General features: G+C 36.1%; 1 pseudogene; it reads left to right on the forward strand.

Moving 5' to 3' along the window:
- Positions 1 to 15,816, forward strand: part of LOC129873032 (serine carboxypeptidase-like 2) — a 38,114-nt pseudogene that overhangs the window by 16,456 nt on the left and 5,842 nt on the right.

Below are 15,816 nucleotides of genomic sequence, written 5' to 3' on the forward strand. Positions count from 1 at the left end.
CCATATTTACTAATACTCCCAACTAGTTGGAAAAATATCAAAAATCCCTATTTTTTTTTTAACTCTCTCCCTATTTCACTGATACATCACTTTAACCTTATATCAGTTGCCTAAATTTACGCCTATTCTTTAGCCTCCTCGATGGCAGTTTTTTATTTTTTTCAATTTCAGTTCATCAATTACTCAATTTCAAGAATCCAAGTAAGGTATATTCAAGTTTTTTCTTTAATGGTGTCTCACTTCATTCTCACCTTCTTCGATTTCCTCTGTTTTCTTCTGTAATTTTTTTTCTCACATTGTTCACTGATTCACATGGAATCCGCTCCATCTTTTAGTGTTGGTCTCACTCAGTTGAATAAAAATCAAGAAAATCTTGATTCACCGGACGAGGTTAGATCCAAACATCGTAACGATTCATCAGTGATGGATAAGCTCCGTGAGAAATTGAAATCAAAATCTCAAGTTCAACATTCACCCAAAGAAACCAACAAGAAGATTGAAGGAGTTTCAACACGCCCTTTTTTAATGTGGTTTTTTACTGCTCCTGATACATATAATTTTATGTATCAGTTTCGTATGTATCAAGCTTGCATGAGAATCTGATACATCCTGTTTATATTTTTTTAAATGTCATTTTTATAAAGTTTTACTAATTCCTGATACATATACTTTATGTATCAGATTCTTATCTATTTCATGATACATTGTCTTTTTGTATCAAATGCTCATATATCAGGATTTACTGCTTCTGATACATGTTATTTATATATCAGATTCTCAAGTATCAAGCTTACATGAGAATCTGATACATCCTATTTATATAATTTTTTTAAATGTCATTTTTGTAAAGTTTAACTGATTCCTGATACAATTATTCTATGTATCAGATTCTTTTTTTTTTTTGATACATCATTTTTTTTATCGGATTCTCATGTATCAAACGTTAATGCTCCTGATACATCTTGTTTATGTATCAAGATATAATGCTTCTGATACATCATGTTTAAATATAAAAATTAAGTTGTATTTAATCAGTTTCCATGTCAGTGCAAGTTCAGTGAGACACCTCAAGAGGTTGGCGCGGAAGTTAGGCTCGGGGACCAAGCCATCCAAAAGAGAAGTAGTTTTAAGTACCTTGGTTCTATCATGCAAGACAGCGGAGAGATCGACGAGGATGTCACACACCGTATTGGGGCAGGATGGATAAAATGGAGGCTCGCCTCCGGGGTGTTATGTGACAAGAAGGTGTCACCACAACTTAAGGGCAAGTTCTACAAAGTGGTCGTTAGACCAGCTATGTTATATGGGGCAGAGTGTTGGCCAGTTAAGGTCTCCCACGTGCAAAAGATGAAGGTTGCCGAGATGAGAATGTTGAGATGGATGTGTGGGCATACCAGGAGTGACAGGATTAGAAATGAGGCTATTCGAGAAAAGGTAGGAGTGGCCGCGGTGGAAGACAAGATGCGGGAAACGCGACTGAGATGGTTTGGACATGCGAAGAGGAGAGTCCTAGATGCACCAGTGCGGAGATGTGAGAGGTTGGCCATGGATGGTTTCAGAAGAGGTAGGGGTAGGCCGAAGAAATATTGGGGAGAGGTGATCAGACAGGACATGACACATTTACGACTTACCGAGGACATGACCCTAGATAGGAGGGTGTGGAGGACACACATTAGGGTAGAAGGCTAGTACATAGTGGTTTTATTCACCCTTATTCGTAGGCGTATTAACGCACTATGATTCCTTGTACTCTGATGTATGTTATTTATGGTATTTATGTTATTATCTAATAATAATATCTACTGTTTTTTTTGTGCTTTGATTATACTATTGTTTGGACCGTTTTCGTCATCTACTTATTTACTTTAATAATCTTGTCTGACCTTTTTCTATGCTTTTATTGAGCCGAGGGTCTTTCGGAAACAGCCGTCCTACATTGATAGGAGTCAGGTCTGCGTACACTCTACCCTCCCCAGACCCCACGATGTGGGATTTCACTGGGTTGTTGTTGTTGTAATCAGTTTCCATGTCAATGCAGGGAATAAAGTACGTCATCAAGAAGATCCCCTCACACTCCCTAAGATTCGGCACTGCATATACGACTAATTTTATTGATGATTTCAAATCATAAATAAGTGATGAAGCTATACAATTATTTCGACAAATCATACTTGGTCACTATCTAGATATACCACAGTGCAATTTTCAAGGGCAAATCATCAAATGCCTCTTACTTCTTGAGGTCGAACAATAAAACAGAGAGGAATTGCACAGTATGGGTGCATGTCTGTAATGTCTGGAAGGCCAAGGATGGTTATGTTAGCGACAACAATGATCCAAAAAAACCTAAAAGAGATTTCATACATCCTGGTCAAGGAGAACCGATGGACGTCGAGTAGTTTTTTTTTTAGTTTTATAGTAATAGAATGTACAATTATATTTTTGCACCAATAGTAAACATTTTTTTTGGCTATTCAACAATTTAGCAGACTTTTAAGTTTTTCTAATATTTATGTATCATATTTTGATTTATCAAACTTGAATGCTTCTGATACATCTACTTCATGTATCACATTGTAATATATCAAGATTTAATGATTCTGATACATCTACATTTTTGTATCAAAATCTCATGCATCAATATTTATAGCTTCTGATATATATTGTTTATGTATCAGATTGTAATGTATCAAGATTTAATAATTCTGATACATCTACATTTATGTATCAGAATCTCATGCATCAATCTTTACAGCTTCTGATATATATTGTTAATGTATCAGATTGTAATGTATCAAGATTTAATGATTCTGATACATCTACATTTATGTATCATAATTCATGCATCAATCTTTACAGCTTCTGATACATATTGTTTATGTATCAGATTGTAATGTATCAAGATTTAATAATTCTAATACATCTATATTTATGTATCAGAATCTCATGCATCAATCTTTACAACTTCTGATACATCTACAACCTATATCAATACAATATGTTATGTATCAATCATAATCCAGTTGACAAACTAATACAACAACCTTTAAAGTATTAACCTTAATACGTCAAATGTTTATGTATCTGCTATTCATATGTATCAGATTCGAAATTACTATCAATACCAAGTAACTTACAATGAACATAATTACCAACCATCCATATATCAATTATTGATATTCAATTACTATTCTGGTTAATTGATATATGTATCAAATACAACCTACAATGTAAAAAAAACTATGTAAATGTAAGTACATGATCCAAATAAAATGTATCCTGGCGTAACAAAATATTATTTCTCTTTGAGAATGAAATTACAAGTCTTTCTGTTATGGCCTTCATAGCCACAACAACTACAAGAATTTGTGCTCGTTCTTATCTTCTCACTAGAGTACTTTTTTCTTTCTTTCTTTGGTCTTCCTCGCATCCTTTTGTATCTTGGTGGCAAGACGAATTCTTCCAAAATTTCTTTCAGAATAGAACAATCTTTCTTATCTGGCATTGGAACCATTGGAAATTCATAAGTAATTGCAACCACCTCTGGCTTGTAGTAATCAAAACAGTATGGGTGCATGTCTGTAATGTTCTTGCTCTTCAACACTGCAATTGCGTGTGGACATGGTATCTCGTCTAATTGAAACCTGCCACAATTGCATGTTTTTCTTTCAAGACATATAATGTATCTTATACCTGACTCATAAATAGAATAAAGATATTCTGATGAAGCAACAATCTGCATTAAATAATTATCACAAATATGTATCAACAATGATGTATCAAATACAGAAATGATGTATCAGGTAATACTGATAACAGAAAATACAAAACTGATGTATCCTATAGCTATGTATCAAGCAACTATATATCAAGTAGATAACTTTTCCAATTTAACTGTGATCTCTTTTATTTAGTTAACTAGCCTTTTTTTGGTGTGTGGTAAGATAACTGTTGCGATCCTCTGTTGTGCAGACAAAATTACTTAAAAAAAATAACTGGTGTGTACCTTCATTCTCGAACACTTCTTTGTGTTTGATACTAGGATATCTTCGAATTTCCTACCCAAAGTATGTTTTGTATAAGCTGTTATTTCCCTATTTTTGTAGTTCCAAGCAGCAAATAACATTCTCGTTTGCTCCAAAAAGTCAATTATAGGCAGCTCTCATGCTTCAACAAGACATCCATTGATATGCTCTATTTTTTAGTTTTCTTTCATAGTCAAGATCTGTTTCTTTTTTTAAAGAATTATTTGCCTTAATTAGCATGGTAATTGATTGAAACAATCAATCATAACTTGAATTACGTTACTTCTCATAATTAACCCAACAACATTAATTGTTTTACACCCAACAACATTAATTGTTTTACACCCAAAAACTGATGTATCAGCTCAGCAAGTAATGTATCAGAAATTTGAAAAAAAAAGGGAAATCGCATAATTTCATAAAAATAAGGGATACATTGTAATTGAGCCTTTTCAGTATGTGATTTAGGTAAAGTTTACTTATTCATCGGTAACTTACAAAAATATCCACTAGTTTAGGAGTTAATTACTTAGATATATATGTTAGTTTGTAACATTATAAATTTTAGTATAGTGCATCCAAATATATTTATCTCGGAATATATGAGGTCAAAATTAGGTATAATTTTTCTAGATACACTGTATACAAGAGGATTTATGTGTATCTGCGATACAAAGATAAATCTCGCTCGCCTCCCTTCCATCTCGCTTGCGTATCTGGTATCCTAGATACATTTGAATTACACTGATTACATCCAAATACATGTATCTAGTGTAATTCGCGTGTATCTGAGATACATAGGCAAATCCCGCTCGTCTCTCTCCTTATTTTAGTGTATATAGTAGCAAAAAACATATATATAGATGTATCTGACTTGAAATCTGGTATGAAATTATTAAGTAGTGGTATAAATGTCATTATTTCAAACTATAGGGAGAATTAGCAAATATGGTAGGAATATTTATTTAATTAGGTAGTTTCTCCTTTATTCATACCTTGAATATCTACTTCGAAATAATTTCAGATATGCAGTGTTTTTAGACAAAAATGGTAGAAATTCAATTATATATTGAGATAAAAGTCTGAACGTTAGGTAAAAATAATTGAACTTCAGTTACATGAGTCTAAATTTCAGACATATAAAAATTTAGACATTTTGTGTAGTCTAACTTCAAATATTGCATCTCAGACATTATTCTTGTGACGATCCCGATCCGTCGTGACTGACACCCACACTAACCCTCCGATTGGAGAACCATTGTGACAGCCCAACAATAACAATACTAACAAGGTATAAATAATTTAAAGATGTGGAAGCAAATTTAATCAACAAACATCGGCTGAGTTCCTATAAACTCATAAACATCGAGTTATCAACCCAAATATGTTGAAATTCATCCTAGGAACTGAAAGTTGATCGTACCAAAACTCTAAACAACTAACAAGTTTAGAAAGGGGATGCAACCCCGAAAGAACATAACAATAGTGTCTAGAAGTCTAAGTCCCAAAAGAACGACTAAAAATAAAGAGAGTCCACGGCAGCATGAAAGAATAGCTCACCCTTGAACTCAAACACATCACTCCTCTAAGCGAGGTCTCTCCGCAGCCAGCTGAATATGCCTTGTACTCAACAAAGACAGAACAAGTATAGTATCAGTACACAAAATCAACACTGTACTGGTAGGATCACGCGGTTAACCAGTAAGTGAGTCATAGACAAGTAAACCCAACATAATAAACACATATATACAGAATAACTTAACCATTTTCATCTCAAACAGTACTCCGCTAGATCACAGTTCATCAAACCAATACCATGAAATTTTACATAAGGGCCCTTTCGTGGGACCTGCAAATACTCATTTCGTGTCGAAACATGACACTCTATCCAAGGTTTATGTCGGAATGTGATACTCGATCTAAATGTGTGTCGAAACGTGATATCCGACCTGATTATGTATTGAAACATGACACCCGATCCAATTTACAAGCAGCCACAATTACAATCAATAGTCAACATTATCTAACCAAGAACAGTTTCATCACAAAATAGGTCAGTAGTGATCATTTCACATATTTCATAGCATGCTTTTCTATTCATATACACATGTGCATAAAATAAAGTAATTTAACAAGTACATGAAACACATACGAGAAACAAAATCATCACCTACCTCGAGTTCTAGCTTCAACAACTCTAAGGTACAAAAGTTTTTCCTTTTTGGGTTCGTTCTGCTTGTTTTTGGTATAAAACAGTAAACACATACAAAGGATCAACAAAATGGCCTAACTAATGTGAATTATAACACAATTTTCATCCTATACCAAACCCATGAACCTAACCCCCATTCTAGGGCTACTTTCCACTATCAGTTATCTAGCTAAACCCCCCCTCAAGATCACCCACCATAGATTATGGGTTCTAGGAGTCAATTTACAAGTTTAGGGAGTAAATTACTTACCTTTGGTGTGAGAATCAATGGAAAAGTGATCAAAAATGCCCTGGGTCGCCTCCTAACATTTTAAGAACAGTTTTATGCAGAAAACTGTTTCTGGGGTTTTTACCCTGTTTTAATCTACAACTGTCCTGCCACAATGGGATCATCCCGCTCTGGCAGGAGAAATTTTGCCCTGTCGGATTGCACGGAAATAGAGAACTCAGAACTTTAGCTCCAAATCCCCATTTCACAATACACCCTCATCCCATGGCATCTTAAAACATACCCTTCACGCCAAATTCAATTCTGGAAGTTTTACTCACCCAAATGATATTCTGTGAAGCTGTAACAGTTTTGTATCGTCTTGGCTATCAGCTAACTCAATCAGATTGTCGATTCTACCCCCCACTTATTACCGGGTCATCCTAGACTTCATTTGACTCAGATTTCATTCAAGTCTGGCCTAGGCTTAAATTTTTCGAAGTTACTACCCGAAATTTTCTGGCTCAAATTTCTTTTTTCTTGGCCTATCCATAACGATAGGGACAGGTCATTACAATTCTGAGGTGGATAAACTTAAGTGTTGATTCCAAATTCGGATATCTATGCACTCCAACCTTGCTTTTTCTTTCGATCATTCACATTTCTTTAATTTCGAACTAATTTATGAATGGATATTTAATTTACATTAAATTATTTTATTTGTTCAACATTTCCTAAGTATCACATAAAATAAATAAATTATATTCGTAATAATGAAATAACTTAACTTTGTCCAAGTACTACAAAATTTCATCACACAAAACGAAAGAGACATGGTGATCGTGTAAATAATGATATTTTTATGATATTTAAGCGAAGTTAAGCGAGCTAGCTTTTGGTTACAAAAAATTGCTTAGTAACTTCATGTGATAATTAGCTAAGCTAAAGTAAGTACTTTTTTTTACTACTCTCTTTGTTTTAAGATAAGTGTTATTTTCAAATTTTTAATTATTTTTAAAATAAGTGGTATTTTAGATGATCAAGAAAATATTAATGATGTTTTTTGTAAAATTTTACCCTTCTTTAAATAAAAAGAGCTTTACATAACCAAGACACTATTCCTCCGTTCCAAACTAAGTCGCATCTTAGCAAAAATCACGCTCATTAAAAAATCAATAAATACAAGGTGTAGTTTACTAAGCTATCTCTATTTCATAAATGTCTCTTGAAAATTGATCACTATTAAGTAGAAGGAATATAAGGGTATAGTTGGAAAATATACTTTCCTTCGTTTCATATTACTTGGCCTATGTTGACCTAATACACCTCTTCTTTAACTAAAAAGAGCTTTATATTACCAAGAAACTACTCCTCCGCTCCAAAATAAGTCACACCTTAGCAAAACTCACGCTCATTAAGAAATCAATAAATACAAGGTGCAGTTTACTAAGCTATCCCTATTTGATAAATGTCTCTTGAAAATTGATCACTATTAATTAAGTAGAAGGAATATAAGGGTATAGTTGAAAAACATACTCCCTTCGTTCCATATTAGTTGGCCTATGTTGACCTAATACGCCCCTTCTTTAACTAAAAAGAGCTTTGCATTACCAAGAAACTACTCCTCTATTCTAAACTAAGTCACACCTTAGCAAAACTCACGCTCATTAAAAAATCAATAAATACAAGGTATAGTTTACTATGCTATCCCTATTTTATAAAAATCTATTGAAAATTGATGTCACGATACAACCCACCGGGCCGTGCGGGCACCCACTCTATGACTTAAGTAGGAGAACTCTTAACCCCTTTCATAAAAAGCATAGCGAAATTTAAATCAACACTTGAGTAATTTAAACCAAATATTTATAGAAATCTGTAATAAATACACATGTACAAAAATAACGCATAAAACCCCCATGGATACTAGTCTAGAAAAGGTACAAGAGCTTCTAAGAGTAGTAATAAAATAAAGGAACAATGACCCAGTTTTCACCATAAGGAAGGAAGAATAGAGGCTGTTGGAGAATCGTCTTCGTCTTTATCTAAGAGACATAATTGACCCTGTAACCAGACTACGCCAAGTGGAATAGCAAGAGTAGTATCAGTACAAATAACACGTACTGGTAGGCATCATCGTTCAATCTAATACCTACCGCATAGTATATGAACAGAAAAATAAGAGAGATCATAATTAAACCTTATATACTGTCCATCCCGTACAATAAGTAAACTTCTTACTCTCACCCCTAAGGTCTTCACTGCTCTACTCTCTAGAGTTCCACTCACCACTCTAGTTACAACTTAAAACCTATGGGTTATGGGCCTACCTACTACTATCCATTCACTCTAACAGTATCTACCTAACAACCTTAATTGCACGATGATTTCACCCAGTCACCACTGGTCTTGGTCCAATAGTCTCACAACATAGGGGCCTAGCCATTCTATAATCACACTTCCTAACTAAACCCAGTTTTAGATAACCAATACTACTACCACAGTTACTCATGGAAACTTCAATGTTAACACGTTCGGTCAATAAGCAACCTCCACCTCTAAGCCTATGAATATAGACTACTACATATAACACATATGTCACCTCAAGGCCTAATATAGCCCATCTTCTTGCCGACAAATAAGTTTATTCATGCTCATAATTCTTTATAACCAACACACCTCAACTCAAGGTTTTCTTTATAGGTCTTTAATCCAGGTCTCACTTACCACTAACCTTACTATTACATGTAAATATATATATCATCAGGAACCATCCACACATATATACTTGGCCCTCTCAGGGGACCCAATCCAGTCATATTTGTGTCGAAACATGACACCCTATCTAAATATATCATGTCGGAATGTGACAAAAATCCAAACATGTGTCAGAACGTGACACCCAATCCAATTTTGCAACCAACCACAAACTATCGACAATAGACTACATTATATCACCAAGAACAAGTTCATCACAAAACAAGCCAGCGAGGGATCATTTGCATAAGGTCTAACGAGTTTTCTCTAATCATACACACCTATGCATATCATAAGTAACTCAAACAAGTACATAAGACATTTTCGGGGAAAAACCCGATGACTACACTACCAAACCTTTAAGGTTTATCATCAATATCTACTAGTTTTATATTCTTATACACAATATAATGCCCGTTATAAATTAACCGTCTGTATGCAATAATATCTCCATAAATAAACTTCCTAATTTGTTACACCGCCTTTTTACCCAGGTCATATTCGAATTAGACCCTAACACAACAGAATTTCTGCCCATGACCCATGACCCCCAGCTTAATTATATGATTCCTCATTAAATTTTCTTCTATACTACATAATAGGTATAGATTTCCTACTCAAAAGGGAGAAGCCTTACCTACTTGGGCGTCAAGCAACTGTGGAGAGATATTGTAGTTGAAATCCTTGGCTCCAGATGTTTCACAGGCAAGACCAGATTGAATTCCACCGATTGAAAGCCCTTCAATGCTTAGATTCCTTCCTCTCTTCTTCCCAAGTCAAGAGCAGCCTTTTGGAGGGTATTTGCAGTAACCCTCGCCTCTAACTTACCTTTGGGAGAAGTGGGCAAAAATAAGAAAATCGCAACTTAAGTTTCTGACCCACGTCCTCCTGCTTTGGTGGCCACATTCCCACTGTAGCTGCGCCGCTAAGGCGGGACCATCCTACTCTGGCAGGATAGTGGGACCCAGTTTAGCAAATATCTTACAATTCCTTTTTAATATTAAATTAACGATGATTCGAGTTGTTACAATAGATATCAATTTATCCCTCATTCGTCTCCGAATGACAAATGAGGAAAGATACGACCAATTTAGGGCGCGCTTAAAGAAACGACCATTGTCCATAAACTAAGGAAATTTGCGTACTTTGAATTATGGTGAGAATGTAATTACCATGAATACACGCCCGACAATGATTACTTAAGAAAAGACTGACCCCCATTTCAAACCTCACTATCCTGCTTCATCCAGCTCTAGCGGGATTCTTCCCACTATAGCAGTGTCCTTGGAGCGGGGATCCTGTCGCTCTGGCGGGATTACACGATTAGTAAAAAGTGGGAAGAAGAATGGTTTCTCTCCTAAAACTCTCTCAAACTCTCCACTTCGATCGTTTGTTTTACGTTAAGAAACTTGTCCTTAACTTTTAGATTAATGCTAATACTTATATTCTAATGATAACATGCTAAGAATCAGTAGAATCAAAGTCCCATAGGGTAGTTTTCAACCCTTTTTGAAAATATACTACTTCCATTGTTAGATTAATGTAGCATGGACCCTCCTCTTATGTCCACAATGTCTTCCTGACGTCTTGAGCATAAGGTTAGCAATGGATTTCACCCAAATCGGAATAGAATATGGGGGTGGAAGTTGAAAGGGTTTTCTTGACCCGAACCTTGATTATGCTAACTATTTGGAGTTTTGAACCAACTTCCTTTATAATTAAGGGTGTTAGGATACTTAGGAATGTCGATCTGTAAATATTTTGAAGAAATAAGTGATTTGGGGAAGGGAGACGCCATGGATCGCGCTTGATATTCTTCCCGGATGAAGCCCTCTCTAGCAGCCTTCATCCCGCTCTGGTGGGATTTTACCTGGCAGTGGCCTTGCATTTGAGGCCCTTTCTCCTCCTAACCCTTGGTTTTACACTTATACTATTGAGTTCTAATTGAAAATTTTGTGAAACTTGCTGACACAATACTATGGACCATAACGACGATGCTAACCTCTCATTCATCTGATTTCTCAATGTCGCTACCCGAGAGAGTCATCATGACTATCGGAACAACAAGTTCCTACCCCAAAGGGGCTTCTACATGCTCGGAGTAGCGGATAAGCTACCCACTTTTCATGTCAAGCTGGAGGAGTTTGGGTGGGGCCCTTTGTTTGAATCCCCTCCCTCCGAACGTATTAGTTGGGTGAAGGAGTTCTATGTTATACTCCCCACAGTATGCTGGGACGACCCTGACTTCACTATCCGCATCAGAGGGTGGACGTCCCACTAAGTTCTCACTTCATTAATGCTGTCTTAGAGGTCCCTAATGCTTCCAATGCTGACTATGAGGCTAAATTGAAGAAGATGAACTTAGAGTGGATACGGGACACTCTAGTGGCCCCAAAGCGCCGAAACAGGATGGCCGAGTATAGAGGGTATTACTAGCACAGACTAGTTAGACGAGGCTAAGAGGTGGCTACACTTGGTGGAAAGGAGGATGCGCCCATCAGGAAACCGCACCACATGACCTTCCCGCGAGCTCTTGTCGTGGCCAGCACCATTCAGGGGATAGGCCTGAATGTGGGGGCCCAAATTGTATCAGAGTGGAAGATGTTCTACCATAGCAACAAGAAGGTATTCTTCCTGCCAGGTCTGATCTCCTTTATGGGCAAGGTGACCGGGGTACCACTCCTGGACTCTGACGAGGTACTCCCCATGGATCTCCTTTTCTATCCATTGCTTACCAGGCGGGCCTCATCTCAGGGATAAAATAAGCGAAGGACCGACGAGGCTGGGAGTATCCAGGCAGCAACAACAGAGGGCCAGGACGAGAACGAGGATGCTTCCCCTCCCAATCAGTCACAGCTACCAGCCGACCCTTGCTTGGATGAGGATTTAGTTGTGGTTCGGAGGCGGCTAGGAGGCCACTTTGCTCATACCCCTACTCCAGTGCCACCAGCTACTACTATGGAGGTGGAAATGCTCAATCGCCAGCTGCGGTAGGAGAGAAAGAAGAGCATCGAGAGAGACCTCCTCATGGTGCGAATGCTGAAGACGATCAAGACCATCTTCTCCTGCGTCTCTCCCCAAAGGGAACTGCCTAGATTGGAACCTAACGATTTTCACGATTTCCCCTTCCTGAACGAATCAACCAATCATGGATCCATCAATCAATCAAGTCCTATCATTTCAGGATAATGAAATAGGGAAACATCCGACTTTAATGGTCCAATACCTTCCTTCGTTGGCTACGTAGTTCATAGGATTCGAGTATGGACTATACTCTTACCCAATTCAGTGTTCAATACTCCTTCTAAGACCTAATATGCTCATATCTATCAGGTGTGTAAAATACTCAAAATACTCATTAAGTCTCTTTGGACTTAGTTTCAAATCAACTCATTTAGTCTCATTAGACTCTTTTCAAAACTCAATCAATCTGGTCTCATTGGACCTTCTTTCAAAACTCAATCAATTTCAATCGCACTTCATTCAATTAGACAATCCTTTCAAGACTCATTCATGACTCATCAAGACTCCAAGTCAACAATTATTATTGTGTTTATTTAATACACTCTTTCAACTAAATCATGTAGTAAATATTAAATGCATTTAAAACATAATTTTCACTCCTCAACTCAACTCAAAATATACGTTTTAATGTAAAAATGCTCAACTCATTTATATTCAAAATACTCATGCTCAAAAAGATAATTAAGAGACTTCTCAAACTCAAATCATGCTTAAACTCTTTCTAAATCAAAGATGAAAATAATTATTTTTTAAACTCAAAATAGTGCATAAATAATTTATTCAAAAACGTTCACAAATCATTTTTAAAACTCCTTCTCAAACAATCATTTATACTCAAGATCCTCATATGACTCCAATCAAATCAAATTATGCAAATCATATCATGTAGTCACATTAGACTCCAATCCATTTCATCTCAAAACATCATCATCAACATTACCTCTCCATTTTACCTTTTTAAAACTAAACATTATTTACATCATCATCAAACATCTTGCTCCAAAATCCTTATTTAATTCTATGTTCAATTTATAGAGACACAAATGACATTATAGCTCCACCAAGGTTTCGTTCTTATTTATGTCATTCACATTCATAGCTATCCCAATTTCTTCTTTTCATTCCAATCAATACATAAACATAATCATTTGCAGTCACTATGTAGCTACGATTTATGAAATAAATATGAAAAGTAATTATTCAAGAATTCAAGTCATAAAAATCATCAATCAATTAATAGTATGTAAAAATATTCTAGAGTTTAGGAAAAAATCAAGAAAACATTCATAGAAGGTTCAAGTCTTTCACAATTTCCATCCAACACATCTATGGGGCATATGGAAGAACTCAATTCATATTTTAGGTTAGCCTTACATAGCTGAGTTGAAGAACAAATCAAGGATTTGATGGCCTTACTTGAAGAATTTGAATCCTAACTCTTCTTCTCTTCTCCAATTCTTGCTCTCAATGTTCTTGGATGTTTTTGGAGAGAAAACTCCTTAGAAACTGATATGGGGGCAGAATTTAGCCCTAAAAACGCGTCCAAGATTGTACATATATAATAGGAAATGGTCCAAGTTGCCCTTACTAAAATCTGGAAAAAATGGCCAAGTCCGCGACAGGTCTGCGTCGTGGACTTGTCGCGCACCTCTCTGGTCGACTAGGCATAACTTTTTACTCCGAACTCCAAAAATTGCAATCTTAGTAGAGTTGGAAAGAAGAATCAAAGACCTTTCATTTGATAATTTATGATCCACCCAATTTGTTATATTTTAGGAGATATGGTCGTTTGAAATTGATCTTTCTACAGTCTCATAAGAAAACTTAGTCGATAGATCCCTTATGACCCTAAAACATATCTAATACACTTCAAATACTTAAGAATTGATCCTAACTCATATATACAATTAAAAGTCATTCAGTTTGAGTTTATATGCATATGAAAAATGATTCGAGTCTTGGCAAAAAATATTTGGGGTCTTACAATACACTTCTACAAATTTAATGCGTAAAACCCCAATGGATACTAGTCTAGAACAGGTAAAAGAGCTTCTAAGAGTAGTAATAAAATAAAGGAACAATGACCCACCTTCCACCATATGGAAGGAAAAATAGAAGTTGTTGAAGGATCGCCTTCGTCTACACCTAAGAGACATTACTGACCCTGCAACCAGACTATGCCAAGTGGCATAGAAAGAATAGTATCAATACAAATAACACGTACTGGTAGGCATCATCATTCAATCTGATACCCAACGCATAGTATATAAATACAAAAATTAGAAAGATCATAATAATTAAACCTTATATACTGTTCATCCCAACCAATAAGTACACTCCTTACTCTCACCCCTAAGGTCTTCACCGCTCTACTCTCTAGAGTTCCACTAACCACTCTAGTTACAACTTAAAATCTGTGGGTTATGGGCCCACCATACTACTGTCCATTCACTATAACAGTCTCTACCTAACAACCTTAACCACCTGATGATTTCACCCAGTCAGTCACCACTGGTCTTGGTCCAATATTCTCACAACATAAGGGCCTAGCCATTCCATAATCACACGACCTAACTAAACCCAGTTTTAGATAACCAATACAACCACCACAGTTACTCATGAAAACTTCAATGTTAACACTTTCGGTCAATAAGCAACCTTCACCTCTAAGCCTATGAATATAGACTAATTCATATAACACATATGTCACCTCAAGACCTAATATGGCCCATCCTCTTACCCACAAATAATTTTATTCATGCTCATAATTCTTTATAATTAACGCACCTCAACTCAAGGTTTCCTTTATAGGTCCTTAATCCATGACTCATTTACCACTAACCTTACTATTTCATGTAAATATAGATATCATCAGGCCCTCTCAAGAAACCATCCACACACATATTTTTGGCCCCCTCAGACAACCCAATCCAGTTATATTTGTGTCGTAACGCGACACCCGATCCAAGAATGTGTCGGAGCATAACACTCAATCAAAATATATCATGTCGGAATGTGATACCCGATCCAAATATGTGTCGAAATGTGGCACCCGATCCAATTATGCAACCAACCACAAACTATCAACAATAGACTACATTATATCACCAAGAATAAGTTCATCACAAAACAAGCCAGTGAGGGATCATTTGCATAAGGTCTAACATGTTTCTCCTAATCATACACACCAATGCATATCATAAGTAACTCAAACATGTACATAAGACATTTCTGGGAAACAAACTCATGCCTACACTATCAAAACTTTAAGGTTTATCATCAATATCTACTAGTTTTCTATTCCTGTACACAATACTATGCTCGATATAAATTAACTGTCTATATGCAACAATATTCCAATAAATAAACTTCCCGATTTATTACAGCTTCTTTTTACCCAGGTCACATTCGAATTAGAACCTAACACAATAGAATTTCTGCCCGTGACCCATGAACCACAGCTTAGTTATATGATTCCTCATTAAATTTCCTTCTATACTACATAATAAGTATAGATTTACTACTCAGAAAAGAGAAGCCTAGCCTATCTGGGCACCAAGCAACTATGGAGAGATATTGCAGTTGAAATC

Source organism: Solanum dulcamara, chromosome 2 (assembly GCF_947179165.1).
Source record: "Solanum dulcamara chromosome 2, daSolDulc1.2, whole genome shotgun sequence".
Lineage (NCBI taxonomy): Eukaryota > Viridiplantae > Streptophyta > Magnoliopsida > Solanales > Solanaceae > Solanum > Solanum dulcamara.